Source organism: Miniopterus natalensis, chromosome 9 (genome assembly GCF_054644295.1).
Source record: "Miniopterus natalensis isolate mMinNat1 chromosome 9, mMinNat1.hap1, whole genome shotgun sequence".
NCBI lineage: Eukaryota > Metazoa > Chordata > Mammalia > Chiroptera > Miniopteridae > Miniopterus > Miniopterus natalensis.
In genome coordinates, this window is record NC_142089.1 from 8970995 (window position 1) to 8994310 (window position 23316).

The 23316-nt window shown below is 40.2% G+C and overlaps 1 protein-coding gene across 7 annotated transcripts in view; it reads left to right on the plus strand.

Annotated features, from left to right (window-relative positions):
• Window positions 1-23316, plus strand: part of LUZP1 (leucine zipper protein 1) — a 90956-nt gene that overhangs the window by 22165 nt on the left and 45475 nt on the right. For 6 of the 7 annotated variants that reach the window (XR_001603318.2, XR_001603317.2, XR_015715007.1 and 3 more), the window contains exon 1: window positions 18976-20037. The gene's annotated coding sequence lies outside the window, so the exon portion shown is untranslated. Of the gene's footprint in view, window positions 1-18975; window positions 20038-23316 lie in introns of those variants that run through there. The other variant, XR_015715006.1, reaches the window with a different exon arrangement.

Here is a 23316-nt window from a genome sequence, read left to right on the forward strand (position 1 = left end):
CCTTAGACCCTATTATGTTACCTTCCCCAAATCTAAAAAATTCTGAATTCCAAAATACACTTAGCTCAGAACAAGGGACTGTGGATCTGTATGTATTTTGTTGGCAGTAGTTCCTGATTACATGGGTTCTTCTTGAAATGAACTCCAGGGAGTTGAGTCTTTGTATTGGGCCTTCATTGATTAATAATTCCTGACAGTTAATTTCCACTACTGTTCTTTGTTTTCAGAACATTTTTGTGTCATATATTCATTAATATTGAGGAAGATGTTTTCTCTTATGCTCTTTAAAATAGATGATAAGTTTTTGTGGTTTCTTTTTTCCTCCTTGCTTTAAAAAAATTTTTTTATTGATTGATTTTAGAAAGGGTGTGACTATCCTATTTTCCTACCACTTGGTTTTAGCACCTGCCAATGATCCTTGCCTGAATCAGTTATACTTTGGTGGTTGTGATTATAGTTCTTAACATCTGCTTTAATAATAACAGCAATAAAAATCAAATTGTATTTCAAAATATTCGTGAACTCAGAAAGCTCTATTCATATATATTGTCACTGCAATTCTGTGGTTTAGTTTCCCATCATAGATTCTCTCCCTGGGAGGGTGAGGCTGAAAGATTGGTTCTGCATGTATTGTCCTGACAGCTGGTTTCTAGAAGCAGGGTTCCAAAATATGGGTCTTTATCTTCTGAGCCCAGAGCTACGTAAGAAGAAAGGACGTGGCCTAGTCTAGACTGGAAGTTGTCTTTGCCTTGGGTAGTTTTTCTTGTTCCTTACCTCTTTTGTTGATATTTCTTGTGTTTTAGTGGTTCAATTTGTGGATCCTGACTCTCAGTATCAGTTTTTGTCTAATTATCTCTTTTTTTAAAGAATATGTTTTTCTCGATTTCAGAGAGAGGAAGGGAGAGGAAGAGAGAGAGAAATGTTAGTGATGTGAGAGAATCATTGATCAGCTGCCTCCTGCACTCCGCCTACTGAGGATTGAGCCAGCAACCTGGGCATGTGCCCTGACTGGAACTGAACTGGCAACCTTTTGGTGCACAGGATGGCGCCTCACCAACTGAGCCACACTGACTAGGGCTGGTGGTGGGGTGTGTGTGCTTATTTTTAGATAGGATCTCGCTTAGGGATGATAGGGAAGACCTCTCTGAGAAGTATCGAATGAACAGAGCCCAGAATAAAGCCAGTGAGTGGCCCTCTAAGAAAAGGAGCCCAGAGTAAGTGTTTTAGTAACCTTTTAGAAGGACCTTTGGGATGAGGAGTGGAGGTAGCACTAACTTCAGAAATTGTGTTAGGAGGTGGAGGGGAGGATTGCCTTGTTAAATGATTGAAATTAGCCCATATTAATTCTCAAGTGTCTACTTGGAGTAGGGATGGAGTAGGTCTGGTACAGTTGAAAATCAGCCTGTATGCCATCTTTGGAACATAAACTGGAGGTTTCACCACTCCAGAAAATATACATTTAGGTATCCAGGAGACCTAATAATTTTTCCCCCCTCACAGTATTTTTAAAAGTAGTATAGTCTTTGGAGTATCTCCATCAGAATATAAATGTAAATCTGTGGGTTCCACAACAGATTCAATAAATCAGAACATTTGAGGATGGTACCTAGCAATCTTTTTTTTTTTTTTTTAATATATCTTTATTGATTTCAGAGAGAGGAAGGGAGAGGGAGATAGAGAGATAGAAACATCAATGATGAGAGACTGGGCATTGAGCCCCCAACCCGGGCATGTGTCCTGACCGGGAGTCAAACCCTGATCGCCTGGATCCTAGGTTGATGCTCAACTGCTGAGCCATGCCCGGCCAGGCGCAATCTGCAGTTTTTAAAAAATTTATCTTTAGGTTGAAAGTATTATAGGTGTCCCCCCCATTAACCCCTCTCCACCCCAATCTGCAATTTTAACAAGTTATTCCTTATCCGTACTGAGGTTTGAAAATTACTGTTTGTAATCTTGTTGATAGAAATCATCTTTATCCCAGGCTTAGTGGGTGGGCAGGCAAGTACCTGCTTATTTAAGATTCATTACTTTTCAAAATTTACATTGGAGCTTGCATTTCCTTTTGCTTGATTTAATTCTTTGTTTTAATCTCTGATATACTGTAGTCTCCATATTAGGATGTGCTGATAAGTCAGCAGAAAACGAAATTCTTGTCCTCTTTGCTTACATTATTTTGCATTTTGACCATCAGCCACATCCCTAGGAAGGAGCAACCTCTGAAAGGAGAATGCTGAATTGACTATATAAACTGATGTGCTTTAGAAAAAAGCTTGCTTACATTCAGTCGTTTTTTTGTTTTCTGTTAGTTGAAAATTCTAGTTATTGTGTTTATAAAGTTTTTAATTTTTTCGTAGGTATTTAAATCTCTAATATGCAAACTGCTAAATGAAAGAGAAAACAGAGAATAAAGATATGAGAAGGTATTTAATGTATTTAATAGCAGACAGTCAATAAATATTAATTTGATTCAAGGGGGAGGGGATGGAAACAATCAGCAATGGCAAGTTTAAACCATCTGTAGATGGTCAAACCAGATCCTTAAAGGTGTTATCACCAACATTCTAGTGGGTATACTGTTGAAGAAAGTAAGCACTGTTTTCCCCGTGTTTAATTAAAAAAAAATAAAAAAAATCTTTATTGATTTCAGAGAGAGGAAGGGAAGGGAGAGAGAGACGTAGAAACATCAATGAATCTCCTGGATTGTAGGTTGATGCTCAACCTGTGGGCCACACCGGCTGGGCCCCCCATGTTTAATTTTAGTGGTACCACTGATGTTTATTGTCAGGTTGTGGGAAGACTAGTAGCCAGGAAGCCTACTGCCAAGACCCATCTCCAGGCAAGTGGCCAAGCTTAAGATTTTTGTATCTTCCCTTTTGGATACTGTTAAGGCTACTGTCTTCCTTTCTCAGAAAGAGGTTGAGCCTTTTAGAACTTGGAAGTTCTAAAAGTCTGTACTTTTCATTTTACTATTAAAGAAACCAAGATTTAGAGAATTAAAATTTTCTCCAAGGCCTTGATACTAGAATATGAAGCCTGATAATGTGGTTTCCTTCAATGGGGTCATCCAGTTGAGTCATTAAAAAGAAAAAAAAAGTGCCCCCTTTACCCTGGTAGGTGTGGCTCAGTTGGTTGTGTGTTGATCCGTGCACTAAAAGGCTGCTGGTTCAATTCCTGGTCAGGGCACATGTCTGGGTTGCAGGCTCCATCCCTGGCAGTGGGCATGCAGGAGGCAGCCTATTGATGATCCGCTCTCACATCGGTAATTTCTCTTTCTCTTTCCCTCTCCCTCTTTCTCTTAAAAAAAAAATCAATAAAAATAAAAAATGTGGAATTTTCAACTTTGGCCAGATAGCTCAGTTGGTTAGAGTGTCCCCCCAGAATGCCAAGGTTGCAGCTTCAATCCCTGGTCAGGGCACATACAAGAATCAACCAATGAATGCATAAATAAGTAGAACAACAAATTGATGTTTCTCTTCCTCTCTCTCTAAAATCAATAAATTAAAAAAAAAAAAGATTGCTTTAAAAAAAAAGAAAATATTCCCTTCTTCCAAAGGATGTTATCTTTTCTGTTCAAGGGTTTCTTGTAGTCATTCCATCCTGTTAGTGGTGTGTGTGTTTTTTTTATCCTCACCTGAGGATATTTTTTCCATTGCTTTTCAGAGGGAGTAGAAGGGAGAGAGAAAGAGCGAGAGAGAAAAACATCGATGTGAGAGAGACACATCGAGTGGGTTGCCTCCTGCACGCGCCCCGATGAGGGCCGGGGCTGAAGCCTGTAACCATGGCCTTGGCCGGAATTGACCTGGAAGGAACCCTTCTGTCTGAGGGCTGATGCTCTAACCATGGAGAAAACCGGCTAGGGCCTATTGGTTGTTTTTGACTTTGCCTTTCCAATGATTGAGAAGCCCTATTAGGGTGTGAGTGGCAATTTATGTCTTGCTTTTAGTAAAACTTATGTAAAATTTAACAGAAAAATTCTTGAAATTCGGGCATATGTAAGGAACAGAACTGGCCTTGAGTCACATTGCAAAGCAACAGAGGAGAAAAGTGTACAGGGAGTTGGTGTCTTTGCTTGGTGTCATATATAGGGAGGGGCAAAAGTAGGTTTACAGTTGTTTGTATGGAAAATAATACAATAATTAATAAATAACAATATAAGAACGAACTTTGGATTCTAGGTCTTAGGTCCAGCTTTACTCCAAGCCTCCATTTCCTCTCTTTAGGCCTTATTTCCCATCTTTAAAATGAAAGACTAGACTGGATAATAATTATCCAGGGATCTCTCCAGCTCTGATATTCTTTGATTTCATGAATCTTGGAATGACCACAGCTTGCAGTTCACTCTGACACACAGAATAGAGTCTGCATTGGAACTTTTACCACAGTGTACCTTGGGTAGTCTCAGGCTAATTTTTTTTTTCTAGAAGGAATGTTTCTGAGATAGTGGATTTTATAAATAAGCCAGGTTTTGTTTTGTTTTGTCTTAAAGAGACAGTAAAAGGTTAAAAATAAGAGTTGTTGAAGCCTTGAAAGTTGTGGGAATTACGTTAATGTGTATTTCAAGTAACTGTTCTAGAATAGCAAATGCTTTGTTAGATTTATATCGGGCAGCGATTTGCAACTGTTGTGCTGCAAGAATTTTAAAAACATACAATACCCGACTATTTAGTCAGGAAATAGTCTGACTGTTTCCCTTAGATTGTCAAATAAAAAAAATGACAGAGGCCAGTACAACCATAGCTGTCCAGTATGAATGAATCAAAATAATACCAATTTTTTGGGTCACATCAGCAAAAATGTATTTTTTGGTGTGCTGCAGAATTTTAGTAATTAGTTTATGAGATTAGTAATTAGTAGTTAGTAATCATCTCATGCCAGTGTGCTATGAGATGAAAAAGGTTAAAAATCGTTGCTATAGGTGGCACATTCCTGTGGCATTCTCCTGATGCTATTCCAGAGAACAAGGGACTATAAGGAAGTTCAAAGTCCACAGTCAGTTTCCACCTTTGGAAAAGGAGTGCTGGCTTACCCCAGGCTGTGAGAAGAGGGAGAGCTACTGAGGACAGGATTTCTAGCTTCCATGGAACTCCCACTTCCTAGTGGTATGATATGATTTGAGCCCCTCTCGGCTCTTTACAACTAGAAAATCTGCCATTTGAGACTTGACTTGTTTAGTTTATGGGAGTTTGTTCCCTTGAAATTGTCACTTCAACCCTGGAATAGACTAATGATTCTCTTAGGGTGCGCAGAGCTCTTAGATTATGAATCTGTCCCCTGAGCGGGCTTGATGGCTATATTGTAAGGTGATAAAGTACAGTCTGGCTCTGTCTGTACTGGAAACCATTCACCTGAATGCCCTGTTTTCTAAGCGGGTGGGGTTTCTTCCATTCCTGCCTGAATGAAAGTGTTTAGCTGACTTCCTGATCATGCCCTGTCTTGTCCTTCATTTTTTTCTTTGCTGTTCATTATTCTTTGCTGCAACCCGGTCCATCTATCAGTTGCGGCTCTACATGAGGCAAGCACCACAAAATTCTGTCCGTGTTTGTTACTGGAAAGGAAACTTTACAAGCTGGAGTTAGGAAAGGGGTTTAGGACTCTTGCTGTGCTCACAGGATTAGAGTGAGGAGTGGAGAAACGGGGGATGTGGGGAGACTTGGATCTAGTAAAATGCTCTAGATGAAGTATTTGAGGAAATGGAACTTTGGGTTGCTGACAGAAGAAAAATATTTGAGGAATGCTCTTGATTTGATAAATAGGTTATTTTTAGTTTGTAGAAAAAGAGTAGTTTCATCAGTGTAGTGGAATCTTGCAGTTGTGTTTGTAACCTAAACTAATCGGTTTAGGCTTGTGCCAGAAAAGTGTCAGGTAGCACGCTAATTTCCTCCTCACTTTTAGTACTGCTTGGCTTAACTCCTGCAGTCCTGTGGTTGGGCCTCAGGGTATTGGCTGGCAGTGTGGAGTAATTGGGGGGAAAGGGTTGAGCTGCTGCTGCTTGAGATGCTCGTGGAGGAGAGAGAATCTGTGTGGTAGACTCCTGCCTTCGCGCATACACCTGGGCTATAGATCTCTGCTGTATGTGAAATGTGATGCTTACCCTTTTGGGACACACCAAGCATGACTTTGGGTGGAACGGCCTTAGAATGTGATTGGCTATTTTTCCAGTTCACTGGTATTTTCGGCCTGTCTCTTGGTTCTTGGTTATTTTACTCCGCCTTAAGTGATTTTTATTGGATTTTAAGCTCAGTTCTTCATTCAGTGAGTGCCCACTCAAGTGTGTGCCTGGGCATTGTGGTAGGCACTAAGTGTCCTTTAGTGTTTGTTTCTCTAGATTTTATATATGTTAATTCTGTGGAAGAATGCCAACTTTTTGACTACTTCAAGTATTGCAATTTTTAATTTTGGGAAAGGCAGTTTATATAAATTCTGGGGCCAGTAAAACATGTTTAGTGGTCCATTCTAGTTTGGATACTATATGCTCATTTATAGGAGATAGACCTTCCTATGATGTCACCTTTGCAGAATTTGCAGTGGTGTGGGGAAAATAATAGTACAAATTAATGAAGTAAAAATAAAAACAAGTACAAACTAAGTCAGTGGTGCATATCTACCTACCTGAGTGCTACTTGGTCAGTAAGGTTTACACCTTCCTGCTGGAGCAAGTTTTGCTTTTATTTCTTTAGCTTTATTCACAAGGATGTTAGCCAGCAGCTTTTGAATGTGGCTGTTTGAAGTTTTGGGATTTTTCTCCTTGGGCTGGCCTTACTTTTTGCTTAAATAATCTGTATAACTGATTCTCATGGGAACAAGGAAAACTTAAGAGGTAGCTCAGTAAAGCAAAACAGCTTTTGGGGAGACCAGGAGAGTGGGGGTGGTGAAGTTCCTGTTTCTCCTCATGGGCACTGAAGAAAGAGGCTACAAACGAAAGTCCTGCTTTAGTTGCTTTCAGTATGCCTTAGGTCAGCAAAGCATTTAAAATATGAGCCTGTTTCTTTACATATAAAATGGGTTTGATAATACCCCCTCATAGAGTTGTGAGGAGTAATTGAGATTATGGTAGTGAAAGCATTTTGTACTATGAAATAATACATAAGCACTTTATTAGGAGGTATATTATTTATGGAGTAGGAGGCATGGACTTTTGAGGCCTCTGGTAGGACATCTTTAAGGAGCCTTTTGGATGATTGTGGGTATCCTAGAACCTGGACTTCTTTAGTAGGTGTTAATAAGGAAAATAATAATATTCAATGTTTTTGAAAGGGGTGGTACATGTGGGAGATGAGTTATTCTTTCTTATAAATCTGTATATTTATATGTAAAAGAACATAAATAAGGCACTCATAATTTTCAGCTATTTAGCCATTAAACATTTACTGAACTGTTACCGTGTGCCATGTTTTGTGCATGTGCTTGGATTCACAGATGAAATACATAATTCTGGCCTTTTAGGAGCTCAAGATTTGTGGGCTCCTAAACAAGTAGATAATTATAAAACAGAATAATAAGTGCTGTGCTAGAGATAAGCCGAGGTTCTTAAAGGGCCTGTTCTTACTTGATTCCTCTCAACTTCCTCTCCACACTTTGTTTACATGCTGAGATCTTGTTTACAAGCTGTGAGGCCTAGAGAAGAGAAGCAGTTTGCCTGTCACTACCATAGCTAGTCAGTTCCATGAGCACCAACCTTGACTTTCCTCCCTCGCCTTGGATCCTTAACACATTTCAAAGAGCATCTTTTCAAGCTTCTGTTCTTATTTGTCTCACAGTTACTATTGGAATAGAATGGAAGTAGGAAGACCTGGGAGTCTTAAGTTTGAGCTTGTTGAGGTAGAAGAATGGTTCTTAACATTGGCTGCACATTAGAATGGTGTTTAGTGTTTTTATAAAATACTGATAAGATTCTGATTTTTTCTTCCATATTTGTTTATACATTATTGGGATATATCTTACAGTATAATGCGCAAATTTTTCAGAAATGAATTTTTATGTACACAGTCATATGAAGACTACTCACATCAAGATATACATGAGGTCAAGATACAGAACATCTCCAGAACTTAAGAATGCTTCCTTGTGCTTCTTCCACATCGGTACTCGCTGCTCAAGTAACCACGTATTCTGACTTCTGTCTCCATTGATTAGTTTATCTGTTCTGGAGTTTCATATAAATAGAATCAAATAGCATGCACTCTTTTGGGTCTGGAGTTTTTGCTCAACATCATATCTGGATATTCATCCATGTTGTGTGTAATATTTCATTGTTTGGATGTACCACAATTATTCACTGTTGATGCAGAGTTGGGACAGTTATAGCTCTATGGCAAAGCTGCCATGAACATTCTTAGTCTTGTATATGTCTTTTGGTGGACATACACATTCATCTCTCGGGAATGGGATTGCTGGGTCATATGTTCAGCTTTGGGTAGATACTGATAAACAGTTTTGTATTGTACTAGGTGCCAGCATTAAAAAATTTTTTTATGAAAAGTTTCAAACATTGACAAAACTAGGAAGGCTAATGCAGTGAACCTACATATATTTACATTCAATAATTTTCAAGATTTTGCTACATTTGCTTTATTCCTTTTTCTTATTTGTTGAAGACTTTATTTATTTAGAGAGAGTGGAAGGAGGGTGGGAAGGGGAGAGAGAGAGAGAGAGAGGGAGAGAAAGAAAGAGAGAGAGACGATGTGAGAGAGACATTGATTGGTTGCCTACCACACATGGCCCTGGTGGGCCAGGGATTGAGCCTGCAACCCAGGTATGTGCCCTTGACTGGGAATCAAGCCTGTGACTCTTTGGTCCGAAAGCCAACTCTAACTGCTGAGCCACACCAGTTAGGGCTGTTGGAAGAATTTTAAAGCAAATCCAAGGTAACATGTCATTGTTTTACCCCAGTACACTTCCATATTCATCCTTAAACATGCACATTTTCTCACATAACCAAATGCCATTACCAAATTTAATGAAATTAACAAATCCTTAATAATTGAATTCCTAGGTCATAATCCAATTTCCTGATTGTCTCAAAAATGTCTGCAGTTAATTTGTTAGAATAGGGATCCATCCAGAGTCCACAGAGTACATTGTTTTTTAAGTTTCTTTACATCTAGAGCAGTCTCTCTTTCCCTGCTTGTATATGTAATTGACTTGTAGAAACTGGGTCAGTTGGCTGGCCTTGCGTGGCTCAGCGGTTTGAGCATCGACCTAGGATCCAGGAGATCGTGGTTCGATTCCCAGTCAGGGCACATGCCCGGGTTGTGGGCTCCATCCCCAGTTGGGGGCGTGTAGGGGGCAGCCGATCAATGACTCATCATTGATGTTTCTATCTCTCTCTCTCCTTCTCCCTTCCTCTCTCTCAAATCAATAAAGATATATTAAAAAAAAAAATTGGGTCAGTTGTCTGATAGTCTCCAGGTCTTTCTAATATTTAGCCACAGGTAAAAACTCTCAGAGTATATCTCATGACTATTCTTTTTAAAAAAATATTGATTTTTAGAGAGAGAAGGGTGGGGGAGAGAAACATTGATTTGTTGTTCCACTTATTTATGCATTTATTGGTTGATCCTTGTATGTGCTCTAACTGGAGATGGAACCTGCAACCTTGGCATATCAGGACAAAGCTATAACCAGTTGAGCTACCTGGCCAGGCCTCAAGACTATTCTTAAAGAGAGGGTAAAGGGTAGGCTATAGAATATAAATAATTTGTGGGTGTTGAAGTTATGCCAGATTAGATCATGGACATCTTGTACAGTAGGAGGGGGATGTGGCAGTAGCAGTGGTGGTGTACCCCAAGGAAGGGTGTGGGAACCAGTTAGTAAGTTTGTATTTGTCTATCTCAGTTTCACTTTATTGTGTGTATCTTCTTGTTTAGTAGGAACATAAAAGTTGATTTTTTAACCTAAGAATCAGAGACTCTGAGGGGGGAATAAACAGATATGATTTCTTCCCTGTTGAAGTTCTTTTCTTGTAGTACTATAGACCATGAGATTTTTTAAAATTAGCTGAACAAATTAGAAATTGGAAAGTAGGTCATTCACAGCAATTGAGATATTGAGGCTTAATGAAAGAAAACCTTAGGGATTAAAAAATTAACTCTACGCAGCATAGGGAGGAAATGTTAAAATACCTATGCTGGCCAGAGGCTGGTGCGTCTTAAGGCAAGCCATAGTAAAGTGTAACAGTTAATGGATTTCTGCAGTAGGAAGCCCTAGGTGGTTCTTCCTAATTTGTGCTAAGTACCTTCTAGCAATTAGCCATCATGTCACTCTATTCTCTTTACCTACTAGGGCCAGTTGTCCAAATAATCTTATTTTAAGTAACTCATCAGATATAAGTGCTTAACGGAGTTTTTGTGGGAAAGTGATAACATTGGTCACTGGCATGTACTGAAATGGTATATCCAGTTCAGGAAACCAGGGGAAAGTCAGAGTAGCTGTAGCATAGGCTTTGAGTTACTGGGATCATAGATTGTAGGAACTACAAGGACCCTTAAGCTCTTGGATTTTTACCCTACTCCTCCTGCTCCCCTGGACTTTTTGTTATAGGGAATTTCACATTTATACAAAAGGAAACTTCATAGTGAACTGCCATGTACCCATCTAGTTTTAGCAGTTATGAACTCATGACGAATCTTATTTCATCTCTACTTAACCCCATCCTGTATTATTCTGAAGCGAATTCCAGATATCATATCATTTTATATGTAAGCATTTTAATATGTATCTTTAAAACTTAAGGACTTTTTGCCCTGGCTGGTGTGGTTCAGTGGTTAGAGTGTTGGCCCTCAGACCGAAGGGTAGTGGGTTTGATTCCTTGTCAAGGGCATGTACCTGAGTTGCAAGTTTGATCCCTGGCCCCAACTGGGGTGTGTGCGGGAGGCAAGCAGTCAATGTGTCTCTCTCACATCGATGTTTAGTCAGAGAAGTTCAAGAACCTCACTATGAAAAGGGAATCAAGTGAAATTAGAAAGAATATAAATTTCTCAGTTGTTAGGGACAGGAGGACTTGAGTTGGACACAGGTAACCTTGGATCATAGGATAGAGTAACCCAGAACTGAGGACTTTTCTCAGTAAAATTTATTCCTAAACTGGCCAAAGGTAGACTCTGTGTATACCTAAAATATAACAATAATCATGTTTATAGTGTACAAAGTACTTCCATATACATTATTTCATTTGATCCCTACCATCTTGTAGTCAGGACATATTGTCATTTCTGCTTCCCAAATGAGGAAACTTCTTAGAATTAGAGTAATTTTACAAGGATCACAACCAGTAAATTGGACAGACAGTCCTGGGACTCAGGATTCCATTGCCCTTTGTACTGCCCAGTATGTGTGTGAGTGTGAGTACTGTTTTGTTTGTTTTTAATACTGAAGACATTGACTCGAGACTTGTTGTTAAGCATGACTTACCAAAAGAATGAGATAAAGAGATACAGCCATAGCTACAGGATGGAACTTGGATGAGGGGAAAAAGGCAGAACCTGGCAGGGAGCCTATTTCTTCTGACTCCAGTATCCTCCCTGCCTTTTCAGATGCTGCTTGGTTACACCCCTGGCCCCACCTACCCATCCACTTCTTTTAATATTTCTTTGAAATCATTTCTGCTGGAACTGGGCAAGTTAATTTCTCAACGTTTTTTTCTCAAGGGTTTCCTAGTACACTTAGAAGGAGAGCGAAATGAAATAAAAATGTGCAAAGAATTTAAGGCTTAAATCAAAATGGTGATGAGAAGAAAATTGAATTAATATTTATAGAACATATTTTATACCCGGCCTTATGTGGTTAGGCACTTATTGTATATTTTCATATAATCCTTATATCAGCCCCATGAAAATATTATAATCTTTATATACACTTGAAGAAACTGAGATTGTGACGAATCACCTAAGCTGTTATAGTGAGAACCCAGATTTCCTGGCTTCTGGGATCATGTGCACTCTTTTCATTATAGTATGTTGCCTGGGCAGCAGTCGGGGAGGAGAGGGAGTGTGGAATAGAGACTAAGAGAAATTCTCTAGAGGCCGTGAAATGGAAAGAAACTTCTTACTAGGGGTAGAAATAACAATGACTCCCCTGAAATGTGCTTTGAAATTAAAATGGCAGCAGAAAACTAGCTCAGGCCCTCTAGTTTGTACAGCCCTGTATTTTGTTCCTGACAGCACCAAGGGAAAATGTATAGAAGGGCATCTCCACTGTTGTAAGGGAGATGTCTCTATAAACACAAGACTTCTAGATTGATACTCTGGGCATTTACAGATTAGTCCGAGGAAAGTGGCAGCCTAAGCTAGATATGAGGATAAAAAGGACCTTTGGGTGACTTGAAACTACTAGGACTTGCAGCTCGTACATGTTGCAGTTCTAGGATAGTACCCCCATTAAACAGAAACAGACAAAACAACTAGAATTCCTCAGTCGTATATTTCCTTTGATCCATCACCATTACTTTTAAATAGCCAAACTTCTAAAAAGCTGTCTGTATTTATTGTCTCACTCCATGTAGCCTGTTCCAGTCTGGCTTTTGACCCTATCATTTCATTGTAACACCTCAAAGTAAGATCACTGATGTCCTCCATGAAGCTGAATTCAACAGACATTTTTAGTCTTTAATTTTCTCAGTGAAGCGAACACTCTCGACCACTCCTTCCTTCCAGAAACTCTCTCATAGTTCCAGTGACATAACAGTGTTCTATTCTTCCTGCTACTTCTCTGTTGTTTTTACAGGCTCATCCTCCCTTCTATAGCTATTAAATGTTCTACTGTCCCAGGGCCTCTTCTCTTCTCATAGTAGACACTCTCCCTGGGTAATCTCATCCACCTCACTGGCTTTAGTAACCACACCTCTGTGCACGTGACTCATAAATTTATATCTCCATCCCAGATCATTCCCCTGTGCTATAGACCCATCTATTGTCAGCCAGGCACTGTTCTAGGCACTGGGGATATAGTGATAAGCTAGACAGAAGGTGGAGGTAGGGATGGGGAGGAGGAGACAAGCAATAAACAAATACATAAAATATCAGACAGGGATAAGTGCTAAGGTGAGCATAAACCAGGGCAATGTGTTAGAAGTTGAGAGGTACTTTATATTGGCTGGTCAGGTGTTTACAGAGGTGGTAAAATTTAAGCTTTCCCTTCATTGACAAAAAGGAGCCAGCTGTACAAAGGGAATAGCCAGTGCAAAGGCCCTGGGGCAAGCAAGAATGAATACAGTGTGTACAAGAAACGGGAAGTAAGGAAGGGACCTGGTAGGGGATGAGGGCAGAGAGGTGGTTGGGGGCTAGATCATGTAGGGCTTTGGAGGCTATGGTGAGGACTTTGGATTATTTTAAGTGAAAGGGAAAGCCATTAAAAGTATTTTGTTTTAAAGCAAGATAGATTCTTGATCTGATAAAATTTTTATAAATTTAATTTGCCTGTTTGGAGAGTGGTCTACATGGGGACAGTTGGTAGCAAGGAGGATTCAGGAGGCTATTGTAGTAGGTAGAGTGAGAGTTCAGTAGCTTGGACTAGGATATTTAATGGGTGCAGAGAGCAGAGGGACAGATTCAAGAAAATTTGAAAGTAGAATTGATAGGACTTGCTGATGGATTTCCATGTGGCATATGAGGGGAAGAAAAATTAAGAATGATTCCAGACAGTTGGCCTGGGCAAGTTGATGAATGGTAGTGCTGTGAACTGAGATAGAGGAAGATTTGAAGAGGAATGGGTTTGGCCCAGAGAAGGGTGGAAGATAAATGCCATCGAGAATATGAGAATGTATGGATATGTGATATCAGTTGACATCTAGGTAGAGATGTTAGGTGTGCTGTTGGATATGCTTCTGGAGTTCCAGGAGATAAATGCTGGAGATAAAAAATTGGAAGTCATTGATATTAAACACCATGGGACTGGATGAGATTACCCAAATAAGGGAGGGTACAGATAAGGAAAAGAGGTCCTAGGACTGGCCCGGGTCAGGCAAGGAAGAAGCCAGCATAGAAGACTAGGATAAGCCAGTGGAGTGGGTAGGAAATCAGGAAAGTATGATATCCTGAAACCAAGGAGGAAAAGTGTTTTGATGGAGAAAGAGTGGATATTTGTGTTAAATGCTGTTTACAGGTTAAAGAATATTGCTACAGAATTTGGCAATATTGAGACCTCTGATGAACAGTTTTAGTGATGCGTTGAGGGTAAAGCCTGATTGGAGTGAACTGAGGGAATGAGAGGTAAAGAAATGAAGAGTATAGATTACTGTTTCAAGAGGTATTGCTGTGAAGAGAAGCAGAGACGCTGGGGTTGAAGTAGCTGGGAGGAAATATGAGATTAAGAGAGTTTATTATTTCTGTGTTTTGTTTTGTTTTTAAGATAGGAAATTCTAGAATCTTGATTTCAAATGTGGCCTCTGGATCAAGTTGGGAACCTGTTGGAAATATAGAATCTCAGGTTCCACCCCAAACCCACTGAATCACAATCTGCATTTTAATGAGATCCCCAGCTGCCTTTTTTTAAAAAAAAAAAAAAGTCTTTATTTATTTCAGAGAGAGGAATGGGGAGAGAGAGAGAGAAACATCAATGATGCGAGAGTCATTGATCAGCTGCCTCCCGCACGCCCTCACTGGGGATCAAGTCTGCAACCCGGGCATGTGCTCTGACTGGGAATTGAACGGCTATCCCCTGGATCATAGGTTGATGCTCAACCGCTGAGCCACTCCAGCCGGGCCCCAGCTACTTTTTATGCACATTCAAGTTTCAGAAGCACTGTTCTAGAGGATGGCTTCTCAAGCTATCTGTGATGCAGGACCAATTAATTTTTTTTCTAATCTGTCTGGGGCCTACATGTGGTACCACTATATCTGATTTGTAAGTAGCTGACTCCACCTGTGACTCACTCACTGTGAGTTCAACACTCTTACTCGTTTAGACCCTGTTTGAGAAGTTCACTGGTCATCTGCTTGGATGTTGCAGCAATGTCCTCTTGGTACACAAATGTCTAAATGCTTACTCTCAATTTCTGTACTTCTCATGGTAACAGTTTGTGAGCCAGTGCTGGTTTGTAGACCGTACTTCAAGTAGCATGTTTGTATGGTGATGGGCATGAGTTAAAGAGAAAAATGATGATGTAAGAGAGAGTAGGGATAATTGCATATGAAGATAAGGGGATTGGATCCATAATAGATAGGAAAGGTTGTACTTTACATACCAACAAGGACTCTTCATTCTAACAGTAGGGAGAGAAAGCTGGTATATTGTTAGATTTGGAGTTAGGAAGATGATGGTGTGAATGTTGCTTCTTGGTGACAAGGTTATTAGCTGATAGGGGCTGGAGGTTGATTCATTTTCAATTTTTTTAATCCTCCCTGGAGGATATTTTTTCCATTGCTTTTCAGAGTGGAGAGGAGGGGGGGAGAGAGAGAGAGAGAGAGAAACATTGATGTGAGAGAGAGACATTGATTGGTTGCCTCCCGCATGCACCCCGACTGGAGTTCAGGATTGAACCTGCAACCGAGGTATGTGCCCTTGGCCGGAATCAAACCCGGGACCCTTCAGTTACAGGCTGGCTCTCTAACCACTGAGCCAAACTTGCTAGGGCGTTTGTTCTGTAGTTCATTTGTAATTTTGATGTGGCCATGTTTACCTATACTCTGCTATCTTGACTGGAAGCTCAAGATGTCATACATATTGTTATTGGAAAGGACCTTAGTATGTCTTTTTTGTTCATCTGATGAAACTGAGACCCAGAGAGTATAAAAAAAGACTTTTTCTGAGGTCTGACAGTATGTTAGTGGCAGAACTCCTGGCTCAAGGTTTTTTATGCTTAGGAGGCACCTCTTCTTTCTCTGTTTCCCAGAAAAGAGCACTTGCTCTGAATTCTCTTCCCTTGTACGCAGGTGAGGTGGGAGGTGAGAGAGAAAAAAAGGCAGGGCTTAGAGAAATTGATATGTCTTCAGCAGCTTATGTTTCTTCCTCCACTTTTACAGAGTGTCCTGAACTCCAGCATGAAGTGACTTGAGTGTGGGAAGCTGGTCAGTGATGGCATTCAGATTAGCTGCGTTTACCAGTCTAGGTGACACTGGGTTGGCTCTCACCAGGCTGCTGGCACTCTTCAGCCCCAGACCCACTGATTGATTGGTCCCACCCCATCCTGCTGTCTTCAGCTTGTTTACCAGGCTGGCTTTTTGTTGAAGAGACTGCATAGGGCAGAAAAAACTTTTTAAAATCCCTTCTGGCTTTTTTTCTGAACAGTACTGAGGATGCTACCTCAGCAATTATAGAGGAAAAAACAACTGTTTCCTGCTTCTCAGTATACACAATGAGGCACTAGATTTGATTTCTAGGACCTAGGATATTATGGTTATTTCAGATTTAAATTTTTATCCTACCTTCTCATTTCCCACCTTTACCCTTTCTTCTTTGCTTATATCTGGATCGCCTCAAGAGGTTAATTAATAGATGAGGGGTGACCAGTCCCAACAGAGTTGCAGGTAATGGTTTCTTCATGATCCCTAATCATTCTGGTTCTCAGATCAGTTTTTCTGACACCAGAAAGTAAACTTATCATTGTGTACACTCACCTGAAAGGCCTGAGGGTGGTGGTTCTAGAGACTGCAGATGACCCAGAGTTATTTCAGCTCAGATAATATCTATTGATCCACCTTCAAGTTTCCGTGTCTCTTTTCTCTGTCAATTCCATTCTGGTTCTTAAGCTCATTCAGTCTATTTTTAAAATTTCAGATACTGCTTTTCTGTTCTAAAATTGCCACTTTGGAAATGTACACTTGAAACCTATATAATCTTATTGACCAGTGCCACCCCAATAAATTTGATAAAAAGGAAAAAAAATTGCCACTTAAAATTTTTAAAAAATTTCTCTACTTAGTTACAATGGCTGCTTTAGTATCCTTGTCTGATAATTCCAACATCTGGGTTATCTTGGACTTGTCCTCTGATTATCTTTAACCTTGCAAAGGGGTTTAATTTCTAGTTCTAAATGTAATTTGGGTTTGTAGCTTTAACGTAAATGAATGTGAGTGTTATGTTATGGAGACTCTGGTTTCCATTGATGTTTTCATTTTAGTGGGCAGTTAACTTGGTTAAAACAGCAAACTCTGTCTTACCTGTGGTGGGTGGCAGTTTAAATCTCAGTCTAGTTCTTTTGTCCTTTGCTGAGGTCCTTGGATTCTGCGCAGTGCATACTTGGTTCAGGGGTCAGCTAGAGATTTGGGCAGTTTCTACATGGAACCTGGGACTCTCCTTTTGTGGCTTATTATCTGTGGCTGCTCTGGGCTCTGTCTTTGGTTCGCATGGACAGAAAGCCTAGGGCTTTTATTATTTATTTATTTCTTAAATTTTTATTTGTTGATTGATTTTAGAGAGAGCGGAAGGGAGAGGGAGACATACAGACAGAAACATCGACCTGCCGCTCCACCCATTCATGCATTCACTGGTTGACCCCTGTATGCGCCCCAACTGGGGATCCAACCTGAAACATAGGGTTTGTTTCTTTTTAGTTGGAACTTAAGATGTTTAAAAATTGTTATCCAGATTTTATAGTTGTTATCTGCGGGAAGATTATATTGGAAGCAGAATTCCCTACTAATATTTTTATCTCTTATCAAAGTGTTTTGGGAAAAAAGTGATACGTATTTAAGAGAGCTTTAACCTTTAGCAGGCAAGTGAGGATGGACTGGTGCATTTGTTCAGTGTGGCTTGTTAATTATCTCAGGCGGACTCAATCGTATTGACTTTAACTTGCTCTGCAACTTTGGGCAAGTAAGTCTTTTTTTCTTCCTCTCTGGGACTCACTTCCTCCTCTGGAAAATGAGGCATTTGGTGTCTCCATAATCTGTAAGGGTCCTTTCATTTCTGCTTCTCCGTGGACAGACACATGTACACCATCACCACCAACAGTAACAAGAAGCACAGAAAAGATGCCTGAGGGAAGTGATATGGGTGGATCTGGAAGTGATATGGGTGGATCTGTCAGGGTGGAAACTCTCTGAAGGAGCAGCACTAAAGAGTTTGAGGATATTTACAGCCATCCTCTTGTTTCTGGGGACGGAAGGCTGGTACGCTGAGGATACAAGAAGTAAGTCATTGAGAAGCAGAGGAAAGAAATCATTTGCTGCTTGTTTCTGCCCCTGAGAAATAGGAGAGAACGTAGACAGTTGAAAACAAATCAGAATCACCCGGAGTTCCTGTTTGTTTGATTTTGGGCAGTACATTTTATCCTGTTTGAGGATAGCCCCCAGGGCCTTAGTAATATGCCAGTAAATTTGGCAGTAGGTGGTGGGGGCAGTAGCTGTGAGTAGGGGTGCTACTTTCACTGTTAGGGCTGCAGAGACCTTAGTGGAGATAGGCCAGATTTATGGGGCCACTTCCTAGAGTTCAGAATTTGTATGTGGGAGAAGTTCTAGTCTATGTGGAGGAAAGTATGTGTGTGTGTAAGGTTGGTGGAAAAGGGGTAAAGGGACAGGGGACAGGTGATGGGAGAAGGCAGGACAGAAGAAGGTCTGTGGACCAGTTCTGAAGGTGTTTGAATAGCAATCACTTATTTTACTTATAATAGTCTTTTTAAAAGTGCATGTGTGGGAGAGAGAGAGCCAAAGCTTCTTTCACACACACTCAGGCCATCCCTTGGGTGCTGCCCCTGGTACAGGTCCTTTTTTCTACTTTTTTCCCTACCTATTTTCATTGCTTATCAAGAATTCTTTTCTCTTCAGGTCTTATTGACTCAAGGCTTCAGGCCCTCATCTTTTTAAAAAAGCGATTATAAAAATATTTCTCCATCTTAATGCTAGCCTTCTAGCTCTCTAGGGGGATAGAGATAGGGATAGATTCTGTGTATGTATGTTATGGTATTGGTGGTAGAGGAGTGGAAATCATCTTTAGGGGACCAGCATCCTTCCTAGGAGGTCAAAACGTGGTTTGCAAGATATGGAAGGGGAGGGGTGGGCAGTTGTGATGGAAGGAGAGGGGGATGGTTTGAGTGTAAGACCATGTACAAAAGCTGTAGTTTTATCGCTAGCTTAGTTGTCTTTCCATTCTTCCTCAAGGTTAGGATAGACAGAAGTTTGACCCAGATCTTCCACCTTCAGTAACTTACATTAGGGGTAAGTTTCAATGGGTTATTACGCTTTTCAGTGCTCTCCTAGGAAGAAGACTTGTTACAAAACTGAAGGGTAAGCTTGCAGTCAGAGAAGCTCTATTTTTAGTTTTAATCAATAATGGGTTGTTGGGGGCCCTTTTGAAGACCCAGTCTAGAAGGCAACCCAATGAGAGTGGTGAAGTGCCTTTTTAGGCCAGACAAACTTGGATTTAAATTCTGACTGTCTAGTTACTAGCAAGCTGTAAGACCTTGGACAAATCACTTGACTTCTTGAAATTTAGTTTCTTTATCTATAAGGGGTAACATTATTGTGTTATTATCTTATCTAAAACATAAAACACATTGCATGGGGTGTGGTAGATAGCCAACTGATGTTTGTTTTTCTTACCCACCTTCCAGAACATCTTATTTTTAGTAGAATCCCAGCTTTAGTTCTATGCACTTGTGTAACTCACCCTTTCCAAGCTTCAGTTCCTTTCTTAAAATGAGGGCATTTAACTAGTAGATTTCTGAGATCCTTCCCAGCTTTAAGATTTCATATATGGATTTTTAGACTATTGAGGAATGTATAGGTCTGTTAATTTAAGGAAAAACAATGTAGTCTGTACTGGGACCATATCATCCTTTAGGAAAGGGGACATCTCCTGGAGTCAAATTCCTCCTCTCCCCTGGGAAAGAGATAGCCGGCTTTCTTCAGAGTCAGTAGCATCTGAACTCACATTCTGCTTTGTCTCTTTTCTGACACTACACTGTATATGATGGTCTTTGGGACAGGCCTTTGGTTCACCTTGCTCAGTCTTAGTGCAATTTATGTTTTACCTATTTCTTCTTTCCTCTTCTGACCAGGTCAAGAGGCAGATGCCATTGAAAGATAGTGAGTGACTGTTTCCAGGACAACCACCATTGGGGGGAGCAGCCGGAAGCATTGACTGAAAGCTTAAATTACCTAAATGGTAAGTAGGTTGTGAAGTGAAACCTGCCCACACTGATAGCATTGGGTAGTTTATGAAGTCTGCAATTTTTCCACCATTACGAGAGAAGGAGGAAAGTCAGTATTTGTTTATGACCATTATGAACCATATATTACGCTAAGTATTTCACATGGTTTCTCATTTAATCAACCAGCCAGTGTAATGGAGGAAAATCTTTGCATGAAGTTGACAACCTGTAATAGGCCTAGCTACCATTTACTGAGTACTTACTGTAGCCCAGTCCTATTTGACATATGTTATTTCCCTGTGAGGTAAGTGCTGTTATTATCACCATGAGGAAATGAGCATAGAGAGGTTCAATAGCTTTTCCAAATTCACACAGGTAGTAAATGGTAGAACGAGATTTCAAACCTGGGTTATTTTCATTGTACTTGAATGTCTCTTGAGAAAGTTACTTTTTGGTTGAGGCAGTGACTGACTTAACCTTTAAAAAGCAAAGCAGAATAAACAGATTTAAAAAAACCTTTCGATTGATAACTAGCTCTTATCCCTAGGGTTCTGTGTGCCAGTATTTTATTGGTTGATGTTGACCAAGGAAGTGGGAAGTACTAATGAAATAAAAGAAACTTGAGCAGTGAGTGCCCAGAGGGCCTTAGAACAACCATGGCAAGACCTTTGGAGTGCATTTTATTCTAAGATGGGAGCCACTGGAGAGGAGAACAGCAGTCTTGGTCACCAGTGGTAGCTGGATAATGGTTAGAGAAAGGTTCTTTTGGAAGATCGAGCAGTAGGGCAACCAGAGATAGTGTCTGGGGACTGGGTTCCAGGCATAGGAGTGACTGGATGGAAAGGAATCTTAGCGAGACCTTTCACCTTCACTTTCATGGTAACCCCTGCTACAAAATAGGCATAGTTAGGATAGTAGAGAGCTTCTCTTGAGGGAGTAGGAAACTTCCTTTGAGGGAGTGGGAAACTTCTAGACAAACTCTTGCCCTGTTAATTGGTTCAGGATTCTTGTTCTGTCCCTTTCCCTGGAGCATTTTTCCTACCTTAGGGAACTGGGTTATGAAATTAATTTCTGGTTGGGTGGAGTGGCAGCCAGTGTTCATTTGTTCATTGATGTTTCTGATGACACTTCAGTCTCTTTTCATTGGTAAATAATCATTTTCACCAACAAACTTATTCTACACACCTATTATATATAGAATATTTTGGTATATACTGGTGCTTATGTTCTAAGTTTTTATTTTATTTTATTGATTTTTAGAGAGAGAGGAAGGGAGAGAGAAACACTGATTTGTTGTCCCATTTATTTATGCATTCATTGATTGATTCTTGTATGTGTCCTGACTGGAGCATCAAACCTCCAACCTTGGCATATTGGGACAGTGCTCTAACCAAGTGAGTACCCAGCCAGGGCCAAGGGCTTATGTTCTGATGTTAAAATTGACCACTTTACTACATGCCTAGCACAATTCTTGGAACTAAGTAGTCAGCCTTAAATAAAACAGAAAAAGTCCTTGCTTTCAAGGATTATATTCTGATGGGAAGAAATAGATGAAAGTAAATGAATAAACAAACAAATAGGCAAGTAGATACATAATGTCCACAAAAGCAGGGTAAAGTGATAGTGTTGGGGAGCTGAGGGATTGCTGCTTTATATAAGGTGATCAGAGAAGGCCTCTGATGAGGTGATATTTTAAGCCAAGATCTGAAAGAAGTGGGGAATCCAGCCAGGGAGGTATCTGGGAGAAAAGCATACCAGGCAGTGGGAACAGCAAGTGAAAAAGCCCTGAGGTATGGCTGTGACTTGTCATGTCCAGGGACCCACAAGGAGGCCGATATGCTGGAGTGAAGTAGCAGGAAAAGAGCAGTAGGAGATAAGAGCAGAGAAGTAATGGGACCCAGATCACCTAGTGCCTTAGGGCCAGGGCAAGACCTTTGCAGTGCATTCTAAAGTGAGGTGGGAGCCACTGTAGAGTGGAGAACAGAGGAGTGACGTGTTTTGACTTGGGCTTTATTTACTTATTTATTTCAGTCCTCACCCAGGGATATGTCTTTTTATTGATGTTGAGAGAGAGAGAAAGAGAGAGAGAGAAGCAAACATCAATTGGTTGCTTCCCTTACGCACCCCGACCAGGGATTGAACTACCTAAGTGTGTGCCCTGCCCTGGAATTGAACCCGCAGCCTTTTTGGTGTACAGGACAATGTTCCAGCCAGCTGAGCCATCGACCAGGGCACCTTTTTGTGTTGTTGATGGTTCCTTCTGCTGTGCCAAAGCTTTTTAGTTTGATACAGTACCATTCATTTATTTTCTCTTTTACTTCCCTTGCCTTTGAGGTCAAATTCATAAAATCTCCTCTAAGACCAAGGTTCATAAGTGCAAGTACTTATGTTTTCTTCTTTATAATTTATTCTTTCAGGTCTTATATTTAGGTCTTTGATTCATTTTGAGTTGATTTTTGTTTATGGTGATAAATAGCAGTCTAGTTTCATTCTTTTGCATGAATAAATTTTCCCAGCACTATTTATTGAATAGATTTTTCTTTCTCCATTGTATGTTTTTGGCTCCTGTGTTGAAAATTATTTTCCCATATACATGTGGGTTTATTTCTGGGCTCTCAGTTCTGTTCCGTTGATCTGTGTGTCTCTTCTTCTGCCAATACCATGCTGTTTTGATTACTGTCACTTTGTAGTATAACTTGAAGTCGGGGAGTATGATATCTCCAAACAACCCAAAACTCATAGACACAGACAGTATTATGGTGGTTACCAGAGGGAAAGGGAGGGAAGTGTGTGGAGGTTAATAAATGGTAAAGGAGGTCAAATATGTGGTGATGGAAGGAGATTTGACTTTGGGTGATGAACACACAATGCAATGTGCAGGTGCTATATTATAGAATTGTACACTTGAAACTTATAATTTTATTAACCAATGTCACCTCAATAAAGTTAATTAAAAAAGTTTTTTTTTAATCCTAAAACTGAGTAAAGGGTGAGAACAGTGACCCCTAAAAGCCAGCTTGTGTTCACTAAGAGTAAGTCATGCTAACTGGCAAGAATTCCTTTTTTTTTCCTTTAAGCTTTGCCATGATTTTACTTAAACTATAAAATCAGTACATTTATTATAGGACGTTTAGAAAATAAAGAACTCCCCCCCCCACACACACCATCCAGAGATAATTACCATATAGCACATTGATGTATATCAGGGCAGTTTATTTTTGAAAAGGTTCCTAGCCTGGAGGATCAGGAATATGCTATAAAGATAATCTGTCTTAAATGCTAAAATTAGATAT